At 47.3% G+C, this 16,309-nt stretch overlaps 1 protein-coding gene across 1 annotated transcript in view; it reads right to left on the bottom strand.

The window, feature by feature from the left end:
- Positions 1–16,093, bottom strand: part of Coq8a (coenzyme Q8A) — a 64,363-nt gene extending 48,270 nt beyond the window's left edge. Inside the window, exon 1 of the mRNA XM_038350210.1 lies at positions 15,969–16,093. The gene's annotated coding sequence lies outside the window, so the exon portion shown is untranslated. The remainder of the gene's footprint in view (positions 1–15,968) is intronic.
- Between the last annotated feature and the right edge of the window lie 216 nt (positions 16,094–16,309).

Genomic DNA, 16,309 nt, shown 5'->3' with positions numbered 1-16,309 from the left:
TTGGCCTGTGCTCGGTCTGTTGGCCCAAGGGTTCCGAGTGGGGTCATAGTAAGTTACCTTGAAGAAATCGTGGTGAACAGAAATGTCGCCAGAAGGCTAAAGAGGCCTGCATTGTCAACTTGATTGTTGAAAAGACGACAAAATCTGAATCTTAGAAGTATCCACTGGTGAACTAGACATTAACATGGAAGTGCTCTAAAGAGATGATTGGATGAACAGACCCGAATGTTCAGAGGGGTGAAAACCGACCCCTAAGAGCCAGGATGTCATCCAGGGGAACTTTGTTTCCTCCTTTTTAAAAGAGTTAGCTTTAACAATATCCATATTCTTACTAAGTTTATCCTATGTAGATAATTTAAAGCTTTGTAGAGGATACAGGTCCTTACACACACGGATAAACACTAGGGAAACCAGGAGAGTTAAACACACATGCTTGTCTCTTTAAAGGAAGGGTATGTCTACATGTCTTCTTCCAGGAATGTTGGCAACAGATGTAGTTTACAACCTGGTGATATTTTGCTATCTATAGGGCCAGGCTTTACCCGAATCCCCCAGACTATTATGTTTGTTTATCCTAAACTATCCCCTTCTAGATCTTGAGCGTTGCTTCTCAGTCCATAAACCCATTCTTATGAAAGATATCACTTGCACTTTCCAACAGCCTAAGTGATTTCTGTGTTATCTTAGGGCCAGGCCAATCCTGACTCCCACACGCACTGTTTGCCTCAGTCATTCTCCCTAGACCCTTCTCTTGAGCATTGTTTCTGAGTCAACAGAACCCATCTTGATGAAAGAAGCCACATGTACTTTGCAAAGAGTTTCAGTGCTAACATGTCTTCAGCTTTGTTGTACACACAGGACTGAGTTAATTATCATCAGGAAACATTTTCCCAAAATTGTGCTGTGTTTAAGTATGGCTAAAATAAACTGCCTGGTGTCAGACCCCAGAAGTTTGAACCAGCCTGCTAACTAAGTCATACTGAACTAGATTTCCTCTCTGCCTCTCATGGACAGTTTCTCCTGCCCACTGTACCCCCACAAAAAAGGAAAAAAGTTATTTTTGCATAAAAAAGTTGGTTGTATATTTATTCATAACAGCAAAAATGTTAACCTAAAAGTCTAGTAGTAAATGAATGGTTATGAAAAGTATTAATCATTGATGTAGTAAACTATAATACAGCCTTCAAAGTTACTTCTGTAGATGTTTAATGACACAAGGGGTTATTTATAGTGGGTTGGGGAGAGGGCTCAGCGGGTAAATGAAAGCATTTGCCATTGGGCTGGAGAGATGGCTCAGAGGTTAAGAGCATTGCCTGCTCTTCGAAAGGTCCTGAGTTCAATTCCCAGCAACCACATGGTGGCTTACAGCCATCTGTAATGGGGTCTGGTGACCTCTTCTGGCCTGCAATCATACACACAGACAGAATATTGTATACATAATAAATAAATGCAGGTGTGAAGAAGACCTGAGTTCAAATCCCAGAGCCCATATGAAGCTGAGCACAGTGCACGTCTGTAACGGTAATGCTCCTATGGTATGGCAGAAGGTGGGGACAAGAGAATCCCTGGAAGCTCATGGGCCAGCTAGCATACACACAGTGAGGCTGTGTCTCACCGAGGTGGAAGGCAAGGTCTTACTGCCAAGATTGTTCTCTGACATCCATATACATAACATGATATGTGCCCACACTCACATGTAAGGATCATATACAGACATATGCAAAAGACGTTTATGAAATATCATCAATGAAAAAAGAAAACACTAAAGAGAGGTTCAAAACTACCCCAGCAGAGAATATATCTGAAGAAAATGGAATTGGCTGCCTAAAGCTCTCTCTCTTGTTAATCGCAGCCAAGAAATGGGTACAACCTAAGTGCCCATCAGTGAATGAATGGCTGGGGAAAATATGGGATATACATACAATGCAATGCCCTAAAATAAAGCAACCTTAGCAAGAAGGAACTCTTATAATTTTCTGTAATATAGCTAAACCTGGGAGACATTGAGTTAAGTGAGCCAGGCACAGAAAGACAAATACCAGATGATCTTGCTTATGTGCGGAATCTAAACAGGTTGGATTTAGAGAGGCAGAAAGCAGAGCAGTAGTTAGCAGGGGCTGAGATGGGGGGCCAAAGGGTATAAAACCCCACAGGACAAACTTGTACAAGACAGCTATTGTACAACATAGCGATAATACTTAAAAACAGTACATTCTTTAAGGTGGCTAAGCGTGGGGCTGGAGATAGAGCTCCAGCTAGACCTGGAGATAAATACTGGTAAAATGCTCGCCTGACATGCACAACAGTCCTGGATTCAGTCCCTCAGCACTGCATAAAAATAGGTGTGATGGTGCACACCTGTAACCCCAGCACTTAGAAGGCTAAGAAATTCAAGGTCATCCTCAGGAACAAGGCAAGTTCAAGGCCAGTCAAGACTACGTGAAACCCTGTCTCAAAATAGAAGTACATTTCAAACGCAGCACTGGGCATAGCCTGTTGAGCCCTTGCTACCATCCAAGCACCGACTTAATCTCTGTAGATGCCTTCTGCTATATGATTCTCATAGCTCTGTATTATTATTGCCTCTGGCAGTAGAGGAGACAGAAACTCTGATGGGGGAGGGTCATCTGTCTATGTGTTACTCTCATTGCTTAATTAATAAAGAAAACTGCTTGGCCTGATAGGTCAGAACATAGGTATGTGGGGAAGACAGAACAGAATGTCGGGAGGAAGAAGGCAGTGAGGCAGATGCCAAAGCTCTCCTCTCTGAGATGGGCGCTGGTTAGAATCTTCCTGGTAAGCCACGGCCTCATGGTGCTACACACATTAATAGAAATGGGTTAATCAAGATGTGAGAGTTAGCCAATAAGAGGCTGGAACTAATGGGCCAGGCAGTGTTTAAATGAATACAATTTGTGTGTTGTTATTTCGGGTGTAAAGCTAGTCATGCGGGAGCCGGGCGGGACAAAAAGCAGGCCTGCTCACCTCCTCACTACAAAACTCAAAGTTAGGCCCCTTGTCCTGGCCCACACAGCTTACATATGGTAGAAGCAGGACCACAACATTGCCTTGACCTTCAAAGCCTGCATTAGCAAGGACTAGTGATTTCTATGTATCACTGGGGTGACCAACCCTGGTAGTGAATACCTAGAGGGGTGGGGAATCGTATGGAGGCCAGACCACGGTGATGGAGAAAGAGATGGAGAAAGAGCATGGACCACAAACTGAGCAGGGTGGGACTTGGACCCTTGTCTTGTGACTTTGCTTCTCCTGGCCCTCATTTGAGCCAGCTCACTCACACTGGGTTGCTTTAAGGCTGTTTGGATAAGTCTCTAAGGGGAAGCTAAAAGACTGCCTTAAGTAGCCGACAATCCCTGCTTCCCGTTCCTAGAGAGCCCCATGACTTGTTCTGGAGTCAACATGAGGCTCTGGTTATGGGTAAAATTTCACCTGTTCCCTCTCCTTCTACCTTCACCCGAACCTGGGTAAAAAAAGGCAGGTAACATGCCTGCACCTCCTCTTCCCTCCCCACGTCTACTGCCCCATGTGTTAAAGTAGTGGTTCTCCACCTTCTGAAGGCCGTGACACTTGAAGCCAGTTCTTCATGTTGTGGTGACCCCCAACCATAAAACGATTTTCATTGCTACTTCATAACTGTAATTTTGCTATTGTTATGGATGGTAATATAAGGATATCTGATATGCCGCCCCTGTGAAAGGGTCATTCAATCCTAAAGGGCTCACAGCCCACAGACTGAGAACCACTGGCCAAAATTCTTTCTCTCTAAATATGTTTGCTGCCAAGTCTCAGACCATAGATTCTTCTGCTCAGATGGCTCACCTCATGGCATGGTAGTGGCCTGTCTGTTCTAATCCTGGAAGGTGGAGCATTGCTGGCAGCCACAAGGTGAATAGAGTTCTCCCATAGCACCCACGTTTCTGCCAGGATGCACTGTGCTGTAACGAGCCCCAGAGCAACAAAGCAAGCAAACATGGACCAAAGCCGCTGAAATCACAATCCAGAATAAGGCCTGATCTCTTAAACTCAGGTACTGTCACTGTGATGGGAAACTCGCTAGCCCAGGGCGATTAACTGTGTGCTATTGAACACTGTGTGGTCCAGGGTGCTCTTCCAGAAGACAATTCCCACAAGAACCAACACTTTCAGGTCAAAGTTAAGACTAGAGAGGGGCTCTAGGACCCGTTCTGTCACACTGAGCTAAGGCGGCTTCCCCAAATATTCCCAGCAAAGTAGCGAGGCTCTTGCCTGATCCCCTGGACCAATCCTCCTTCAATGCTTCTCCAGGGATATAGGTGGGAAACCAGGGCTAAGTCTCCCCCGTGCAAGGCCCCAGTTATGACTTTGTCCAGCACCTGGGCCAGATACTGGAAGAGGCTGGAGGCAGCAGGACTTAGTGAACCCCTGGGGTGAAGGCCTGTGGAGCTTGTGGCAGAATCTGCTGCCCTCCTGTGGCATGCTACTGTGAAGCCAGCAGAAAGGACACAAAGAGTGAAGGACAGCTTCAAAACCACCATGAGCGCAGCAGCCTTCTTAGGGACAGCAGCCCTCAAAAAGGAGGCTGTAAGCAGCCAGGCGGGTGCTGGGGACCAAACCCAGGTCCTAGGTCCTCTGGAAGAGCATCACTCTTTCTTCTTCTTAATTTTTTGTATATGGGTCATTTGCCTGAATGTATATCTGTGCACTATGTGCATGCCTTGTGTCCAAAGAGAAAGGCATTAGATCCCCTAGAAATGGAGTGACGATAGTTATAAGCTGCCGTGTGTGTGTGTGTGTGTGTGTGTGTGTGTGTGTGTGTGTGTGTGCTAAAAATCAAACTGAGTCCTCTGGAAGAGCAGTTAGTGCTCTTAAGCCATGAGCCATCTCTCCAACCCCACTCTTGCAATTTTTCTAAAGTTCTTTTTAACATTTAATTATTGTGTATGTATGCACACAAACATGTGTGCACATGCAGGTACATGCCATGGCACATGTATAAGGGTCAGAGAACAACTTATATGAGTCAATTCTCGGTGTCCATTATGAGGAACCCGGGAATCAATCTCAGGTCACCAGGCTTGGCAGCAAGTGCCTTTTCCCAACGAACCATGTTGATGTAATTGTCTTTTAATAGAACAGAATAGTCTTCCAGAAGACAACTGTGCTCCTTTCAGCACTCAGTCCCTTATGATATCCTGTATCCTACAGCTTCTGGGAAACCTGTGTACTCTGGGAGAGAAGGAGAAGGGGACTCCAATGTCACCTGACATTACTGGCATCCTTTTACCTCCCAGACCCCTTAGACCACATTTTGAAAGTCATTGCCACAGAGTTTAAGCTAGGTATTGAGCAGACTGAGGTTTCTCCTATCAGGTCGTCAATTCCTCAGGTAGTAACAAGCCTGGAGCAGAGGGCCCCAGGCAGGGAGACTACCCAGACCACTGAGGAGTAAGGTTCACCTGCAGCTGGGGAAAGAGCTGCCGTGTCCCAACCCCCCCCCCACTTCACCCATCTCACCCATGCTGAGGCTGGGCAGTACCCCAGGTGGCCTGCCTCCAAGGGGAAGCTTCCAGCATGAAGAGTAGAGCCTGCCAATTGTTTTTCTCTCATGGACTTTAGATGTGGGACAGAAAGAACTGGGTAAGAGCCAGCATGGTGGCATATGCATAAAATCCCAGCATTTAGGAGATAGAGGCAGGCAGAACTGGAGATTAATGTCATCCTGGGCAATAAAACCAGACATTAGCCTGGACTGTGTGACACCCTGCCTTGACTCTCCTCCTAGCTAACTCTGCCTCACACCATCCCTCCCCACAAAAGAAGAACTAGATGGAAAAACTAGAGAGGAACGGGCTGACATGGTATTTCCCCAACAGGGCCATGGGTTTGAACTCTGTAGGCTGATGCTGGGAGAGGGGAGTAAGACATAGGCAGAATGAGGTACGGTTCCAGGTCTCTAGGACTGTAGGCCCATTGTGCTCTTCTCTCTCTCCAGGTTTCTAACAGGCCAGTAGAACCTCAGGCAATAGAGGGAACCTGTCTGTCCTGCCTGGGACCCTGGGGGATACAGGCTACAGAAGACCTTGTCAGCCCTCCATCCGGGACTCAAGAACAGAAATGTCCACGGGGGGGGGGTGGTGGTGGTGGAGGAGGAGGCCCCCAGAGACCCGTAGGTTTCCTATAGGCCTGGCAAGTGGAGCCCTCCCTACGTCCATATAAAGAGCCCAGAAGTCAGTGGATGGGGAAGGAGGGGGTAAACTAGAAGACCTACCATCAGGTAAAAGAAACATGGTCTAGATCTTGAGACCAGGAGTTATCTTGGCCACCACTAAAGCAGACAGACAGTAAACAATTTGGAAAAGGCCTAAAAAAAAAAAAAATACTGTTGGCAGTCACATTGAAAAAATAAAATGTGCCGGGTGGTGGTGGCACATGCCTTTAATCCCAGCACTCGGGAGGCACAGGCAGGTGGATTTTTGTGAGTTCGAGGCTAGCTTGGTCTACAGAGCTAGTTCCAAGACAGCTGGGGTGTTACACAGAGAAACCCTATCTTGAAAACCAAAAAAAGAAAAAAGAAAATGCTTAGGTTATAAACTTAACAAAAAAAAAAAACTACTTGCATATTAAAAACCACAGAAGATTGCTAGGAGAAATAAAAGATGGCATGAACAGGACGGCACCCTGAGTCATGGATTCGAAGACTTCATACCAGCCAAATCGGCCTACACGGGATTTCAGTTCAGGAAAGGGTTTAATTCCTTACACTTTATATCACTGTCCGTCAGCAGAGGAAGTCAGAGCGGGAACTCAAACAGGGCAGTGATGTAGGTGGGTCTTCTTTCTATGTGTTACTTTCATTGGTTAATAAAGAAACTGCCTTGGCCCTTTAATAGGACAGAAAATTAGGTAGGCAGAGTAGACAGAACAGAATTGTGGGAGAAAGAAAGCAGAGTCGGGCAGACGCCTCAGGCAGACGCCATAGCTCTCCTCTCCAAGATGGACACAGGCTAAGATCCTTCCTGGTAAGCCACCACCTCGTGGTGCTACACAGATTACTAAATATGGGTTAAAGCAAGATATGAGAATTAGCCAATAAGACGCTTGCACTAATGGGCCAGGCAGTGTTTAAAAGAATACAGTTTCCATGTAATTATTTTGGGTAAAGCTAGCCGGGTGGCGGGAAGCAGCCCACTGCTCCTACTACAGGGCAGAAGCCTGTAGGCAGGAGCTGATGCAGAGACCATGAAGGAACGCTGCTTACTGGATTGCTCAGCTTGCTTCCTTATAGAACTCAGGACCACCTGCCCAGCGGGGGTCCACCCACAATCGGCTGGGCCCTCCCCCATTAGTCACTAATTAAGAAAATGCCTTACAGATGGATCTTATGGAAGCATTTTCTAGACTGAGGTTCCCTTCTTTCAGAAGACTCCAGTTTATGCCAAGTTGACATAAGACTAGCCAGCACAATAATCAAATAATCTCCCACAAGAGAACCTCATCCACTCCATGAAGAAAGACGGCTTCCTCGATGAATAGTGATACGAAAACTGAGAGCAAAATTGCAGTCTGTGGAAAGGGAGAAAATACTTGCAAATCGTGTGTGTGTGCCTCACATGCACAAAGAACATCCACAGCCCAACAACAAACTGGTCTAGTGTAGCATGAAAAATAAAAACCCAGAGACAGATATTGCGGTTCAACCTGAAGATCAGAAAAGCAAAGCAGCCAGCCACTGGCTCTTACCACTACCTCATAGCAAAAATGGGCAAGATCCTGTCTCCAAGAATCCTGAAGACTCCACACCACAGACTCCACACCCCACTCAGTTCCTGTCTCTTCCCCTTTATATTCCTCTCTTCACCCAGCCATATCTCTCCTATCTCCACCTCCCTAGTGCTGGGATTAAAGGCATCTGATCCCAAGTGCTGGCATCACCTTTGTGTGAGCTCTGTTTCTTTTTCAGACAGATTCAATCTTGTGTAGCCCAGGGTGGCTTTGAACTCACAGAGATCTGTCTGCATCTGTCTCTCAAATCCTGGGATTAAAAGTGTGTGCCACCACTCCCTGGCCTGTACGGCTGACTAGTATGGCTGCTTTGCTCTCTGATCTTCAGGCAGGGTTTATTTATTAAAACACAAATAATATACCACTATAGTCTGGCTAAAAAATAAGGCGCAGGAAAAATGGTGTTATTGGGCTCTCTAGTGGCCTGCCTCTTCATCAACTATCCACACATGAAAATAGTTTTCCAATGCTAAGAAAACCAGCTACCGAAAGCCTGTGGCCATGAGTTCACACTGCATTTTGGTCTGAAGCCTGCCATACTGTTTGTGAAGATATAATTGGTGAAAGACACCCTGCTTGACCTTAGAGAAGTGTACTCTAGAAAACACACTGTCCTAGTGAGCCAAAAAGTTGACCTGGAACCTGTAATTCTTTTATTTTAAAGATTTATTTTTGTGTGTCTATGTATGTGTATGTGTGTCTATGTGTGCACTGGCAGAGCGTTCACAGGCAGGTGAGAGACCTTGGGGGGTTGGCAGCCCGAGGAGCCGCAGAGGGTAAGAGACAAAGAGAGACAGAGACAGAGAGGGGGGAGGGAGGAGAGGAGAGGAGCCATGGCAGCAGCCACCTCTTTTAAAGAGGCATAGAAGGGAGGGAGTGGGCGGGCTTGTCTCTTAATGGCACAGGACTGACCATTAGAGTGCATACTTGCAGGTCCCCACAGAGGTCAGAAGAGGGTCCCAGGTCCCTGGAACTGGAGTTGCAGGCAGTTGCCTGGTGCTGGGAACCAAGTCATGGTCCTATGCAAGTGTCCTTAACTGCTGAGCCGTCATTTTCAGTTCTCGTCATCATCAGGACAAGATAAAAGATTCATGACTCCCTTGTGGCCCTGCAATGATGCGAAATGGGAGTGTGGAGAAGTGCATGCAAGAGGAAGCCTGCTGCCTACAGAGGAGTTTAGAAGCCCAATGGCCTCTCGTCACAACCTCACAGCCTTCTTTCATCCCGAGCTATGATCTGAGCAGTATGATCTGTGCAATGCAGTCAGTGCAGTGCAATCCCTGCAGTGCAATCTGTGCAGTGCAATCCGTGCAGTGCAATCTGTGCAGTGTAATCTGTGCAGTGCAATCTGAGCAGTGCAATCCATGCAGTGTGATCCACACAGTGTGATCCATGCAGTGTGATCTGCTCCATTTTTTTTCCCAGAAAGTTTTCACTGACACACATGAGAATTTTCTTGACTAAAAGTGTCATAAGCCACACGTTGGGGTGACAGCTGTCATGGTCCAGCCTCAATGGGTTTGTATGTTCCAGACAGAAATACAAAAGAAATACGGAGACATAGGATAATACTGGGAGAGCAACTCAGTGAATACTGAATACTGAATGTGCCCGCATTTATTTGCCATACATTTGTATACCCCAATCCAAAAAGGGGGAAGGCAGCAAAAGACCACTTTACCATGACACAAAGGACAGCAGAGCAGTTACTCGCTTCAGTACTTGAGACATTAGCCATTGCTTCCTGAGTTAGGCATTCTGATGTTTGGGGCAGGATATGCAGCGAAGACACCCTAGAACAAGTATCCTGTAGGCAGCTACTTACTATGTCAAACATGTTTTTTTTAAAGGAGCAGGATAGGCTTGAATTCTTGGACCTTTGGTCAAGGTGAACCGGACCCACCTCTATGGGCCATCTTAATGTCCAAAATACCAAGTAACCACACCCTAGGTCAGGACACCTTGATTGTAGCCACACCTGCTGTCACCAACTTTGAAAGAGTAAAAACAAGCTTCCACTCTCTGACCTTTAGTCAAGGTGGACAGGACTCATACCTGTGCACCCCCATATGGAAGGAAACCTGAAATGAACGTCAGGATTACGAATTACCCACATAGCCAGGACTCCAACTCCTTCCCTGCTTTCCCCGATTATCTCCCAGGGATTCACAACAGAGCTCTTTTGGAAAAAGTAAATGAACACCAAGAATCCCTGGATATTAACAACACTTATTGTTATGGTTTAAGTAAAATGCTGCAGATCCCCAAAGGACTACAGCGGACAGCAGGTCATGATACCATGCCGCAGGTCCCCAAAGTGGTGGCAGGCAGCAGGCAGCAGGTCCCAAGAGCAGCCAGTCCCAGGCAGGGATGGCGCAGTTCCCCAAGTGGTTGCAGTGGGCCACGAGTTCCAGGCAGGGAGCTGCGTGGCGGGTGAGAGATCTCTATGGGGCAGCCAGTCCCATGAGAAGAGACAGACAGATGGGTATGCCACTAGACCACACCACAGCTCTTCAAAGATGGCTGGTCCCCAGCAGGGAGCTACGTGGCAGGCGAGAGACAGAGACACACCATGAATAGGCACACCATGCAGAGGGAAGTTGGATATTTATTTAGTGGATTAAGGAAGGGGAAAAGTAGGGAGAAGGGAGAGACAGAAGCTGCCTCTTTGAGATAGAGACACAGAAAAGAAAGGACTCTGGCTGCAAGCAGGAAGAAAGATCTGCCTGCCTTGGTGGTAGATGGGGGAGGGACTGGGCAGGGCTTGTCTCTTAAAGGGACAGGACAGACCATTACACTTAAGACTGTACCAACTGTGTTCCAAAGGGAAAAATGCAACAGGAGAGACAGGACAGTGGCTCAGCAGTTAAGGACTTGCCACCAGAGCCGATGACCTAAGTTCAATCCCCAGGACCCACAGTGGAAGGAGAGAACAATTCCCCCAAGCAGGTCATCCTCTGAGTGCCACACATGCACTGTGGCATGCATGTCCCTGTGCCCACCCCCCACATATGCTAAATGTAAGAAGAAATCTTTAAACCGCAACAAGAGGAGCACAATGAGCAGCATGACACCGTGTTGAAAGCGTCGTCCACCATGAGTAATGTGGGTGGGGGTGAGGTGGACACTGGCACAGGGAGTCCTGCCCCCCGGCAGACACCAAGAGTCAACATGGAAGATCCTGAGGGACACGTGGGAGATGAAAGTCACGCAGATACCACAGGACATGGTATCCAAAGACATACTGACCAAAGCCTTATCACCCTACTGCACAAGGTGACCAGTGATGTGAATTTAGTGATAACCTTGTCTCCAAGGACACAGCGAAAGGAACATTTCTGACTGTGGTGCTGCATGACAGTGAAGAATCTCACAGCCGAGAGATGTGTGTGACCTGGCACTTTCTGCATCAGAGTGGCGGCTTGAAAGGTGACTGTCCTGTGCCTTTCTCGACAGGAAGGCCGTGTGAGGGGGAAAGACCCTGGGCCAAGCTGAGCTCCCTTTATCCCTGACCACCGTGACACAGAACTTTAATCTGAACCCTCTGACTGATCCAAAGGCCAATGACACCACCTTCGCTGCCAACTCGCTGGCTGTGCTCTAGGGATAAAATGACAAAGGACTTGAGTAGATAGTTCTCTAAAGAAGGGCAAACAGCCTAAAAGCATACAAAAAGATTCTCAAACACAAAACAGTCAACATGATTCATGCATATCGGAATAGCCACCGTCAACCAAGCAGGGTAACAAGTGTTGGCCAGGATGTAGAGAACTCAGACACCCCAGGAGTGCAGGTAGGAATGAAAAGTGGTGCAGTCCCTATGAGAAACAGCTCCTCGGAGAGTCAAGAGTTGGAATATTGTAGGAGTAGGAATCCCATTGCTGGGGGTGGGGGTGTGTCCCAAAGGCCCTCAAACAGATATATGGGCGCCTGTGTTCATCCAGAACCACTCGAGATAAGTCTCACCAGATGGCCCAGAAGGTAAAAGAGCTGGTTGCAACACACAGGTAGACGAGAACTGACTTCCATGGGTTGTCCTGTAACGGCCATGCATGCACCATGGTATGTGCAGTCCCCCCCCACCCATGCGACAAGTAATGAAAAAAATGTAAAACAAAACACAACTCACAATATCCAAGAGGTAGATGCAAGCCAAATGCCCACCGGTAGAGGACTAGATAAGGAACAAGCGGATGCTCAGTCGTTTACAAGGGGTGACAAGCTCTTTACATTCTGCAACAATACCCTGAGGACACTGTGCTAACTTAAATGAGCCAGAGACAAAGTTACAAACACTGCATGAACTGGTTCATAGGACAGAGCTAGAGAAGTTAAAACCGTAGAGACCGCTAACAGGTTAGTAGGTGCAGGAGCCTGGGAGCTGGGGCAGGGGGCGGGGGTTGTTTAATGAGTACAGAGTTTCAGTTTTGCAAGATGGGAAAGTTTCGGAGCTCTGTTTCGCAACAACACAAATGCTACCAGCACTACTGAACTGTACGCTTAAAACTGGTGAAGATGGTTACGATTTGTGGTTTGTGTCTTTTCTCGCACTTGTGTACTCACACACACACACACATTCACACACACACACACACACCATACACACTAGAAAGGTGTCAACTGAATCCCACATGTACCCACTAGATCCCATCCCCCAGTGCTGCTGTCACACAGGCCATAGGGACAAAGAAAAGGATAACCCACAAAACTGAGTTTACTAGGAGTTAGTTGAGATTCTAGTTATTGGAGCAGTTAGCTATCCTCTTCCCTACCATTTCTTCCTTACTAACTGAACTCTGTTTTGTATGTTGGTGTCCACCCTTCCCCCATTAGTTGGTCTAGGCCAGCCATGACCATTCATGTCCATTAGCGGTGGTTGGTTTAGGCATGGGATATGATACAATTCTGATCAATGAGGTTCAAGGGGCTGGGGGAACTGCCTGGGAGTTTCTAAGAATAGTTTTTATTGACCTTAAAGAGTGGTTTCACTCATTTTCCATTGCTATAGCAAAATACCTGGCAATTCATGAGGAACAGAAGTCTGTCTGGCCCATGGTTCTTGAGGCCAGGAGATCCAAGAGAATAGTGCCTGCATTTTTTAGCATCTGGTAAGGACTTTCTTGCTGCTTCATAACGAAGTGGGAAGCTTCCCCTGTTGGGAGCTGTGAACCCCCAGATCCTGAATTTCTTGTAAACAACTTGTTTTCTCCTGATCTGAGTGCCTACAGCTGCTCTGAGCACGAGCCCCCCAGAAGTTCCTGATGGCATGGGAATGGTTTCTGGTGCATTTGGCTGGGGAGTGGCTATCCTCATATAAGCTGCCCCTGGACACAATAAAGGGGACATTTTGGGGGCATTCTGGCATCAAGGATGACCTGTGTCTCTGTCTGTGAGTCTGTGAATCTCCAGCCCCTTGCCCGGCTCATGAACTGTATGGTAGCGCGTGGAGCGCAGACAGGCATGGTGCGCCACATTCCCTGTAGAAAACACAGTGTCAATCAGGCAGGTATTCTTCCTTCCTAGGTGGTTGCAGCCTCTCAGTTGTTCCTAGTGTCCACTCATGGATACTTGGTATCAAACCATCCTGCTGTGTAGCTGGCTGGGGTCCCCTCATATAATCCCACCTGAGCACAGCACACTTGCATCCAGGCAGTTCTCCTTTGTCTATCTTGTGCTTCTGAAAATGGAAACATCTTTCAGAAAATCAAAGCCCAAAGCTGTGAGACCCAGGCTCTGTCTCCATGCTGCCTGGAACACACCAGGTAGATGGCATCAAGTTCCCGTGTGGAGGGAGGACTTTTGACCTCGATTCAGAGCTGATCAGCTCAGGTCCTGTCTGTGGTCCCTGGTCATGAAGTCACTCAGCTGCACTAGCCTGGGCACTGCCCTTAACCCACGAGGCCTGCAATGCCAGTGTCTGGGGCCTTCCTCACTCCCTAGCTGTGTGCAGTATATCTGCTCCATATCTTGGTCTAGAGAGGAGACTCTGCTGCTGTCGTTAGGAAATAGCTTGAGTAGTTCTATCATAGCTTTTAGAGCCACTGAAATACTATTTGGCTTATATCTGTACCCCTCATTCTCCCTTTTTAAAAGTAGCCCTGGAGACTGAAGCCGGGGTCTTTAAGTTGCCCATACTGGCCTTGAACTTGTGATCCTCCTACCTCAGCCTCGTCAGTAGCTGGGCATGAGCTCTTAAAACCTGTAGATTGGGGATATGCAGTCCATATTAAATGCTTCACTTTGTAAACATAAGAAACCGAGGTCCAGAGAGATGCAGCAGACATCTGCCCACAGCTACCGGTAGAACAGAGATGAACTTTGTGGGAACCCCACAGTTCCATGTGCTGGGTACCCTTTCCTGTCCTTAGGAAGATACAACTTCTTAAGTTTATGGGCTGTAAGACAGCAGAGGGGCTTTGGTTAACCTGGACAGGTGTTTCCAGCAGCAGACTTGAACCAAGACTGGGTATACCAAGTTCCTGCTCACCATGAAGCACACTCAGAAACAGGGCTGGAGAGATGGCTCTGTGGTTAAGAGCACAGGTTGAGGACTTGGGCTCAGTTCCCAGCACCCACATAGCAGCTCACAACCGCCTGTAACTCCAGTTCCAGGGGTGGCGAGACTAACAGGAGAGGCAATGTCAGGAGAGAAAGCAGGACATAAACAGGAGAATCTTCTGAATCGCAAAGATGCAGACATCCAGACCGAGCAGACAGAGGTGTGCCAAGCACCGTGGTCGGGCAGAACCACATCCTCACCAAGACTCCCATAAGCCCCCTATTCATTCTCATCACTGCCGGCTGGATGATCTGACCCAAGGTTAGGGAGGTGTCCTAGACAGAGTTATTATGCCATGATGACACATCATGACTGAAGTGACCTGGAAAGGAAAGGGTTTATTTGGCTTACACTCCACACTGCAGTGCATCACTGAAGGAAGCCAGGGCAGGAACTCAAACACGGCAGGACCCGGGAGGCAGGAACTGAGGCAGAGGCCATGGAGGGTGCTGCCTACTGGTTTGCTTCACATGACTTGTTTAGTCTGCTTTCTTATAGAACTCAGAACCATCTTCCCAGGGAGGACACCACCCAGAATGGGCTGGGCCCTTCCCCATCAGTCATTAATCAAGAAAATGCCTTACAGCCAGACCTTGTGGAGGCATTTTCTCAACTGAGGTTCCCTTCTAGCTTGTGTTAAGTTGAGGCAAAACTTGACAACAAAGAACGTTGTCTTTCTTCTCTACTGAGGTCATAGCAGATTCTTCCCTAAGAATTATTCCGCAGAGCCATCCAGCTCCCACTGCCTGGCCAGACCTTGTGTCAACAGAAGCCAAACAGGGCTCATTTTTCTTAAAAGATAATTGGGGTTATAAACAGTTTATGTTTAGTGGATGTCACAAGGTCATCTAAATGGCTCGTTCCTCCTAACCAACTGAAGCTAGGATCTGCTACCAGGAGTGGGGTTGCTGGAGACAAATCTCCAGAGGTCATGTCTATCTATAATGCCCTGTCTGCTGGGGTGCATGAGAAGTTCCTCGTTTAGGAGACAAAGTTCACATTCATGACGACGCATCAAAAGCCTGCCTAGCACATAGTCGCAGACCTTTCCTGTGTTTCTCTCCTGTGTACCCGAGCTGCTGCTTCTTATCATGGCTTTTTCTAAATAAATAAATAAATCTGTTTGATAAGTGTGTGGGCAATCTGCTAAGACCAGCACTTTGGGGTGGTGAACACTGGCAGAGCATATGGGGTATTAGGTGGAAGGAGGAGAAGGGAGCGGGGGATACGGAGGAAGAAGAACAAAGTGTGAGCAGGAACATCTGACATAGAAACACACTTGGAAATTAGATCAGGGTTGCATTTGACTTTATGTCCTAGAAACACAATAATGGTTTAGTCAGAGAACGATTTTTTTTTTAAAAAAAATAATGTAACAAGGCTGTAGGAAGCTAGGGCAGCTGCTCGAGGAAGTCACTAAGTTTCCAGCTTCCTTGTAACTCCTTTCTCCATATGCACACTTTGCTGTCAGCTTTTTGTCTTCCCAGTCACAAAGAGGCCCTGACAGCTCCAAACATCATGTTCATGTCCCACCAAGAAGAGAATAAGAAGGCATAAGGCAGATTGCCATCCAGGGTGCTCTTACCTACCCCCCTTTACATCAAGAAAACAGCTTCTCAGGACTCACCGCTGGACATCTGCTTATCCCTCAATGGCCGGAGCTGAGTCAGATTTCCACAGTGCTGGGGGTTGAGGCCGTGAGTAACAGAAAACCGGCACTCGGGACAGTGAGAACAGAAACTGGGGGAGGCAAGAAACAGGCAGAAGTCATGTGCGTGGACCAATCACACTGGGTGACAGAGTCAACAGAAATGGGGGGAAAGAACAGTCTCCCCCCGAAAAAACCCACATTTAAAATAAAAGTAGAAAATGGTCAAAGAAAGAATAGGGAAGGGGCTGATTTCTAAATAAAAACAGAAATGGGTTTAGCAGGGTTTTCAGTCTATTCAAAAAGATCACTTCAAGGCA

Source organism: Arvicola amphibius, chromosome 12 (genome assembly GCF_903992535.2).
Source record: "Arvicola amphibius chromosome 12, mArvAmp1.2, whole genome shotgun sequence".
NCBI lineage: Eukaryota > Metazoa > Chordata > Mammalia > Rodentia > Cricetidae > Arvicola > Arvicola amphibius.
The sequence above is the reverse complement of the archived record's forward strand: the minus strand, read 5'-3'. Positions and strand labels throughout refer to the sequence as shown.